The sequence below is a fragment of the Sinocyclocheilus rhinocerous genome, unplaced genomic scaffold (genome assembly GCF_001515625.1).
Source record: "Sinocyclocheilus rhinocerous isolate Xijiao unplaced genomic scaffold, SAMN03320098_v1.1 scaffold115, whole genome shotgun sequence".
NCBI lineage: Eukaryota > Metazoa > Chordata > Actinopteri > Cypriniformes > Cyprinidae > Sinocyclocheilus > Sinocyclocheilus rhinocerous.
In genome coordinates, this window is record NW_015650001.1 from 1,926,321 (window position 1) to 1,936,005 (window position 9,685).

Sequence of the window (9,685 nt, forward strand, 5' to 3'; positions counted from 1 at the left end):
ACTCCATGCAGGAAAAAGAAACCCAGAAGGGGAAATTCACTAAAAATCAAAGGAATGTTCCAGGTTCAGTACAAGTTCAACTCAATCTACTCTCATTTTTGACTCATCCCTTCTTTTCTTAAAAAAGGGTTACAATACAACACTTAAAATGGAAATGAGTGGGGCCAGCATAAATAACAGACCACTGTTTCAATAGTAAAGCCACAATATGTAAACAGTGTGTGTGTGTGTGTGTGTGTGTGTGTACAGGTTTATATATCCTGGTGGGGACTTAAACCTGAATACACACAGACTCATGGGGACTCGTGTCACGTTGGGGACCTAAATTGAGGTCCCCATGGGTACAAAAGCTTATAAATCATACAGAATGAGTTTTTTTGTGAAAGTAATAATGCAGAAGGTTTCATGTGAGGGGTAGGTTTAGGTGTAGGGTTGGTGTAGGGCAATAGAAAATACAGTTTGTACAGTATAAAAACCATTATGCCTATGGAGAGTCTCCACAAGGATAGCTGACCAGACAGTGTGTGTGTGTGTGTGTGTGTGTAAACTAGGGTTGGGTATAATTGTATCAATTCCAATTCCGATTCTTATCGATTCTCAGTTTTGATTCCAATGTGGTTAAAAAAATCAAACATTTAGACATCAAGCATATTTATTCAGTCTCTCTTTTTGCTAAACATTTAGTTGCAGCTGAATAAAATAAATAAATAAAGTTGTTTGTAAAATTATATTCAAGTTGCTATGACAGCTGACTAAAATGACCATGAAACTGACAAGAACAACTTTACAGCTCAAATAATGAAAAATAACTTTTAACAGAAAAAAATAACTAATGTGACTTCTTAAAATGACAAGTTTCATAAATTATAAGCGTAACATGGAAATGAATGGGCCAGTCCATAAATGTCCAAAAAAAAAAAGTTTAAATTATAAAATCCACAATATGAAATCAAAATGTGCATTAACATGGTTTTAGTGTGGCAAAAATAAAATAAATAATAAAAGTTTTCCAGCATTATCTATGTAAAATTATAGTTCAAGTTCAAGTTCAGTTTTATTTCTAGAGCACATTTAAGCACGAAACAAGGCCGACCAAAGTGCTGCACAACATACAATAATATATAACAAGGAGAAAATCAGAAAACAAATAAAAAATTCAAAATCCATACGACAGCAAAAGCAGATTAAAACAATTCAAAGGCGCAGATTACTACATGTTAAAAGCCAGAGAGAAAAGATGTGTTTTAAGATATGACTTGAACTCAGATAAAGTAGAAGCCATTCTGATGTGAATTGGTAAGTTGTTCCAAAGGGTGGGGCCAGCCACTTCAAAGGCTCTAGATCCTCTGGTTTTTAAGCGTGTTCTAGGGGTCTGAAGGAGAAATTTGATCTTAGTCCCCTCTTTGAGGAGTAGGGGTGGAGTAAATCAGACAAGTAAGACGGAGCTTGATTGTTAAGTGATTTATAGACAAGTAGCAATATTTTAAACTCAATTCGATAGTGAACTGGCAGCCAATGCAATGATCGCAAGAGGGGAGTGGCATGATCAAACTTTTTACACCGCTTCAAGAATCTAGCTGCAGCATTTTGAACTACTTGTAGCCGAGAGATTTGGGACTTTGATATTCCGAAATAGAGGGCGTGTGTGGGATGTCCACGAACTTTCCCAAATTCGTTTTTTACTCTTTTACCTTAAATGACCATAAAACCGGAAAAAAACAACAACTTTACAGCTGAAATAATATACAACTTTTTAATAATCATAATAATGTAAGTGATTTTATAAAATTATAAGCTTCACATTTATGCATTTAAACTTTCTAAAAACCAGCCACGTGCATTTCCATTGTAAGCACCAGCTTCACTGTAGCCTCTTAAAAAAAGAAAAAGAAGAAAAAGAGAGACAAAATTATTGGTTAGTGACAGCAGGTTTCAGGTGGTTAGTGAATAAGACTTTTTTTTTTTTACTGAAATACGGCTTGCAAAAGTGCCACAACTGTTTAGTCGCCCCAGTCATTGTTTCCTTGCCATATTTTCAAAGATGCCTGTGAAAAATAGAGCTTAAAAAAACTACCTACAGCGGAAGACAAAATTCCTGGACTTGCTGATGGTGCGCTAGTTCGTTCTCCTGTAGACACCGAGGCAGGGGTTTGAGCTATTGTTGAAATTGGGTTTTATTTTTGTCTTCTCTCAGCCACTTCCATCTTATCCAGCTCCCCAGCCCTCCCACTCCATTTCCATCGTGCTGGGTGAAAATTGGAATGAAATAAAGATGTGAGCAACGGATGGAGACAAACCAGTGAGTGAAGAGAAAGAGAGAGAGAGAGAGAGGAAAGGGAATGAGACGGAGATGAAAGAGAGGACATGAAAGCAATATGTAGATTCAAAATACAGATCTTTACTCAACTGTTTCACTCCACTCCTAAAAAGCAATAAGATGTCAGGAAAGCCATTATAGACAGCTTTTTATACCACACTTTGTAAGTGTATTACATTCACGACAAAACGACCTTGTGTTAACTGTGTCTGGGAAAAACTGCCATTAGTATTGAAACTAAAACACTAAATGATTAAAATCATTTAAATGCAAATTTAATACACAAGCATGAACCCAGTCATTTTATTGCTGGAGGTCGTCGAGTTCTGTATTACTGGTTAGTGTGCGTAATGTTATTTGAGGACTGCACAATTGGCTATCAAAGGGCTGAGAATGGAAATACAAATCGATGTCAGAAATTGCCAACTCTGTTGAAAATAAATGACTTCTGGTCATGCAAATCAATTAAAAGGATTCAACTTTGACACCTCTGTGATTTTGAGGGCCGCTCTTAACTCTAAAACTGCATACTTGAAACTAAAACGAGCAACCATGCAGTACGATCCCACATTGCATTACAGTCTTCCAATGAACGTGTCTTTAGAGAAGCACCTGTCTTAACATCAGCTTATGAAAATCAAGGGCATGCATTAGCATGCATATTCAGTGTGACAAAATCAGTGCGGCGGGAAAAAGAGAAGACAAAATCAATGCAAGAAAAATACCCCAATAGCTGGCAAAGGAGGTTTGCACTCAATGTGGCGCATTAAAAATGCATCGCAAGACAGCCCATTAGACTGTGTTGAAAAGAAATCACACCCTGGCCTTCCTCCAAACCCATTAACTCAGAGGTCTGGTCCACAAGACAGTGTAGTAATTGACTAATAGTTAGAGGTAAATAGCAGGTAAATCATTGGGTCTAGGGATTAGAAATGATGATGGCGCGCTTCGTTCCAACAGGCTGAGGAGGTTTACTAATAAAACTATATTTCTGAGAGTGGTCCCACTAGGAGGTAGTGAGTCATTAATTTTCATCCTCTTCAAATTAATCATCTAAGTCATTACATTTATCAAGCCTTGTTCATTAGATTTTCTTTTTTTTTTTAGCTGAAAATATTATGGTGTCTGTGCTTCATCCATACAGGAACTGTGAAAATGAGGAGCACTGTATAATTTAAATGACTTGTTTGTTCCAGCTAGAAACCATGTATAACCATTACTATTACACTATGCATCTCATGTCTGTGCTATGGCACAGCTACTGTAATTCAACTTTCAGAAAAAATTCAGGCTCTAACAGTCATATGATATGGTTTATGCCAAGTTAGCTCATATTAGTATGATGATTAATTATCATAATCCATCAAACTTTCCCTGAAACTACTGTAGCGCTTTTTATAGCATGTTATGGTAAAGAGGGACAGTAATGAATACAGATTCTCACAAATAATTAAGTGAAATTTTGTAACATGTATTTTTTTTTTCTTACCATCCAATCATCATTTTAAAAACACGCTAACGTTTTTATAGGTGATTTATATTATTTATAGTGTCTTGTTTAAGAGGAGCCGTCTCATTTGTCTTGTTTCCATGTATACGCTGAGATCAGCTAGATGTTGAAACTTGGACACGTCCACTATGATGAGCTCAGGAAAATGAAAACATATTCAAAATGGCAAATACTAAAGGCTGGAAATTATTAATGATTGTTACATTTGATGGTTTCCTGATAGTTCAAGGGCAAGGCTGATCAATCATAAAACACATTTTCCCTGGTTTCTCTTACTAGCCAACAAATAATTCTGAAAAAATGGAGGAAATCATGCATAGACTCTGTGGTTAGAATATCTGCACCTCCAGTAAGTACAGAACCTCAAAGCAATACAGAATACACATTTGTTATTATGGATATCTAGCTACTTTTCTGATAAATGCTTCAAAACAAAACTCAAGAAAAAAGATACCCAAGGCAAATCCAGTGATTAATGGAATGCATCAAACCAGCACTTTGTAAACATGTCTTTATTTCCAAGCGGAGAAATATTTAAAAAAACAAAAACAAATGCATTTACTCCCAGAAGAAAATCAGCCAATCAGATTGAACCATTGCTATGAGACAATGGATAAGTCTGAGCGAATTACCGAGGTCCGCCTAAGTGAACCTATTCAAACGGGCTCATCGATGATGTGTTACTCGGCCAGAGGAATAATACATCTGCAAATTACATATTGATCATGTGTCAGTCCGAATTTGATTGCTGACTTCTATGTAATAATGCATTTAATGACAATATGTTTGGCAGAGTGAGTAAAAGATGCATGTCATCTGCCAGATGTTCTCAATAGATGTGCAGATTAACATAATGAGCTTTTTAACAATATGACAGCATCAGAGCCAAACAGTCTTGAGTACAGCCATTGCATATTGGCACAAACGGACTCATTTCGTTGCACGCTTTGTGAAAACGATTATTTGTGAAGTAGGTTGCAGAATAACCCAAACCTAGTGTGTCGGGAAGCACATTGCGCTAATGGGCTGTTGCATCATGTAGACATTTGCATTTTGGTATTCTGAAACAAAGTGTGGACCACCACATTCGCCAGTGTAGATGAAAGCAGGAGGCTTGATTATTAGCCCACGCCGCAGCCAGAGAGCAAATCCAAGAAGCTGCCGAGTTATTCCTCAAAGGGAAACCTTATCTACTCTGCTTTCCACTCCACTAAACTCCCCTCTTCCTCCTCAGCCGGGCACCGCGCTTCTTTTGGCTTGATCCGGTGGGGTGGTGGTGTAAGGAGGCAGTGCTGCTGGTTGGGTACGGTTGCGCAGCACGGGCCGTGCCGCTTTTCTGTTACAGTGATGAACGAGTGTGCCGATTCTCTGATAATTGCTCACTCGGGAGTACAGAGAGGTCCATTAATCAAAATGAGAGTGTTGCTCCGGGCCTAACCTTTCCATGGCACACTTTCACCTGACCACAACGACCCCTGGCAGGCCTGACGGGGCCGCCACAGAGATCCTGACAGCGGCATATCAGGGGCAGGCCCTGGCATCAAATCGACAGACAGCTGTCAAACCGTCACTCCCAAGGTGAGAAGAAAATGATACGTACCGTGTTCACACAGCATGGACAGGCTTGTTTTTCAGTTCTTTAAACGCTGAGAGGTGGGTTGTTGTGACGTGTGAGCGAAAGCGGGTGGTCCAGGAGCGATTAATGGGCCTTTCATGCATGTGCCGAGGCCCTGATCGATTACTGCAATAATGCACTGGAGCTGTCCGTCTGAAGGGGCTGTGAAATGTTACCATTAGCTGTAAACAAGACAACCGATGCAGAGATTGCTTTGTCTCTGGAGCGTAGTCTATGAGAGTAATCTCATTAAAGCGGCATTCGCTTTGTCCGATAATGAATGCTCTCAGAGCTCGGGCTTTATTCCAACTCAACCCTGAATATGTTTGTTTGTATGCCTTACCTTATGTCTAAGTGCAAAACTTGCCAAGGCCTCTCTCTAGTTTATTGTCCTGCTCTGCTCTTGGAGGGCTATCGTCCTGCAGAGTTCAGCTCCAACCCTAATTAAACACACCTGAACCAGCTCATCACGGTCTCCAGGATTACTAGAAACCTCCAGGCAGGTGTGCTGGAGCAGGTTGGCATTAAACTCTGCAGGATGTTGATCCTTTAGGAGCAGGATTGGACACCCCTGACCTATACTGAAAAGACCAATGTAACTACTTACCAGCATATGTTGCATTTTGGGTGCTGGTTGAACACCTTCACCGGTAAAAATGTTGGTACACCATCTAGACTAGCACCACACCCCAACTAGTCTCAAAGCCAGACGTTTTTCCCTTGTGACCAACGTATTTTAACTTTTTTGCTACTAAAGCCCAATTTGAACTTTAATTGTTTCTCATGGGGGGTAAGCAATGTTCAGCGTTTTCAGCAAATTACATTTGATTTTATTGCCGTCTGAATCCAGAATGCCAATGTTTTTCTCCCACCACCCACGTAAAAATCCCCAATCATATGATGTTTTTATTTACAGCAGACAATCACACGACTGGCCTCGTGAGCAGCGTGTTCCCAGGTTCATAGGATTACTGAACTCGCTTCTCCACTGTGAATAAATCGTCATCCGAATCCAAGAGTTTTATCACTGAGGTGCCATGTAAATTTACTTTTTCAGACGTCCACATGAGAAAAAAATTACCATCTGAATAGGGCTTTAGACAGGAGGAGACCTTCTGGTCAGCCAATTTTTGTGTTGGCTTATACAGAGAACAGTGTATCCATTCGAAAGTTATACATCCTTGTTATTTCACAAAAATATTAAAGTATACAAAATGAAATATGCTGTCTTGCTACTACAACAAAGTGCCTCAAACCTTTGCCACTAACCATTGCAGATTAAGAACATTTCTATCTCAAAAGTGTGTATTTTATCGACCCATCTTCTTTTAAAAATCTTTAACAAGTTGCCGTTTTCCTCAGTGTATTGATGTACTGCCTGTTGAAAGAGGAAGTTTAGATTAATATAAAACTTTAACATTCCTGTCCCAAAACCAGTTATTGTTACTACAGTAAGACTGTGAGAAATTTTAGTAATGCTCATTTACTCAATGTTGATTGAGTTCTGGTTCTTGGAAGAGATTTTTGTATGCAATGTGCATTGGTCAGTGAATGGACTGTGGGTGGTGTGCCATCTGAAACTAACAAACCAGCTGGGAACAATGCTATTTCCATCAGAAACACTCATGCAGTTCTCTCTTTCTGTTTTGAAGCTGTAACTGGACTTGTCGTAAGGAGCTGATGACAGTTTAAAAAACATATTGTGAAAACACAAGGTTGCGGATGCTCTGAGGGATGGTACACCTCCTGTGCTTCCTGTCCCTGCCAGCTGTATTTGCATAAACTCTAAACTTTTACGTCAACAGAAGTCAGATCTTATTAAGCTGCGGAGATCATTCGCTACAAGTAAACAATGCGCTTCACGAACAGGCGTAAAGATGGGAAAAACAGGTAGTGGGTAGACAGGGGGATGTGAATTAAAATTTCAGTAGAAGTAGTCCCACAACCTTGACAGAACATGACGTGTTTTAAGTATGCTAACCACACATTTAAGTGATTCCCGGCCATTAGACAAGACTTGTATAATTAATGAGGAACATTAGAATTATACATTAGACTAGTGGTTGTCAACTGGTTTTGCTTCAGGATGCACAACAACCAAAATCACCTGTGCACATCAGTGGGACACTTGTGGCTTCACTTCTGTGCGTCAAAGTTTTATCATTCCCATTTGATTTGTATATTATTTATTTGCATTATTAGCATGTAGCACTGTTTATCACTGCTGTCGCTATCACAACCCAACAGTTGAAATTGGAGGCTTAGACTATCGCGTCCAACCGATTGAGGCCTCGCTCTACACCATCCACTACCGTCTATAGTTTGCTTTTCATCTGGATTAATCGGACAATCTGCGATTGGCAGCTACTATGCCTGTTAACAGCACTCCACACACGCTTAAACCCAAAGTGCTCTGCCAAAAAGTGTATCAGCCACGTTGCAGTTCACACATTGGCCTTCAAGACCAAATGCGTGCCTACTGCTCATTGTAATAAAGTCTTGCTGAGTTTAGACAACTTTAGAAGAAATCACTGCCACCCATACTGGTAGCGGTGGGGGGCGGTCTGGGTTCTATCAATTTTCTTGGCTGAGATAAGTTAGCCTCAGAGTCTTTGGGGGGAAAACATTACCTTCTGCTCTCCCAAGCTCAAATTTGGTAGTTTCACTCTGTCAGGATTTCAGACTCTGCAGAGCTTTGTATTCACCCTATCTGCTGTATGATTGGGAAAAAAAGGTAGACACCTCAGACACTCATCTTTCTACTGTCACACCACGCTGCACTCGCAAATGCGATGACACGGAGTGCGTGAACTTGCCGCAATTGCCGTGGTAAGGGACACGCTCTGGATATCTGCTTTGTCCTGTCATTCCGTCAGCCAGCCTGAGTCTGTGACTTCTGCCACAAAGCAGAGAGGATTTCCCTTTAAGCACACTTCCTCCCCGCCTCCCCTGCTCTCAAACTGATAGAATGAAGAATAGAAAAGGGAGAAAAAAAATACAAAATTCGAGAGACCACCAGAGATGGACTGCAGAAAACCATTTTCAGTCCCTCTGGAATACCAATGATGGTTTCAGGCGGTATTTCAGGTGCCATAGAGTCGCCATGAATGCTTTGACTATGTTCATTCCTGTCTTGGCTTTATCTCTTCTTGTTGAATGCAGATTCAAAGAAGATGAAGGAAGAAGCAAATTGAACAGAAGTTGAAGCATGTGAGGAGAAATGCATTTGCAATACATTTTTCACTCAGTGTGAATGTGTGAGGTTGGAGGCGTGGCCTAGTAGTTTGTGCACATTTCATGCACGTTAAGCCTTGGTGCTCATGTAAATAATGTGTTTTAATCCAGCTCAATGACCAAACATAAAAAACACATGAATCCTTACTGGGTTTAACAACATTTACCATATTTTAGACTAGTTTCTGCAGATTGTTTAATAACAACTGTGAAGTTTAATTAATTAATTTATTTATTTATTTTTACGCTGAATTTATTATTGAATTTCACCATAAACATTATAAGGTAATACATACTTTTTACTTCTTAAAACATACTGTTTTGCAGTATTATGCCGTAAAATCAGCATTATAGAGTAAAATGTTTTTTTTTACTCAAAAAACTCTATTATAGAGTTTTTTTTCCTCTAATATACTTTTTCACTATATAAGGTAACTTACAATTAACCATTTAACGGTTCATATTTCTAAAGTGTATCCAAGCACACAAACAGCATCCAAACTGCTACATTATAAAAGGTCAAATGCTCTGACAGGCAATGGCAATCATGTGTGGGCAACCTAGATTCGAATCCAACTTGCATCTTTTCCCAGTCATTTAAAGCCCAAAACACACTGCACAATATTCGCCTGTCCCAGGCGAAAGATCGTGAAACAATCGTGGCGTTTTTTTGTGATCGTGGCTCCTAATCAGTAGTCCCGTGTCGTACAGTGAGAGAGGTTCAAAGACGGCCGTTGTCACGGTCTTGCGACCAAAGATAGTCTACGATCATTTTCTGACAGTGTCAGAAATACAGCATGATCATCGCACAGTGGGTTTGCTGGTACGATCCACGTTTACTGACCAACCAATAAAAATGTGACATGAAATCAACGCGACATGGCGCTAAAAGATAAAACTGCTTACCTCAAGCTCTTATCCCTTCCTCTTTCACCGCTTCCATTTTTTTCAGCACACATAAAAACTACAACTGCTAAAGTGTGATTTATCATGCTCTTTTTGTTTACCA

General features: G+C 39.5%; 1 long non-coding RNA gene across 1 annotated transcript; it reads right to left on the reverse strand.

The window, feature by feature from the left end:
* Positions 1-1,810: 1,810 nt before the first annotated feature.
* Positions 1,811-5,869, reverse strand: LOC107711232 (uncharacterized). Its single transcript, XR_001636681.1, has 4 exons — positions 5,786-5,869; positions 5,428-5,604; positions 2,079-2,245; positions 1,811-1,873 (listed from the first exon to the last, which is right to left on the reverse strand). It is a non-coding gene; the product is annotated as an uncharacterized LOC107711232 (long non-coding RNA).
* Positions 5,870-9,685: the final 3,816 nt, after the last annotated feature.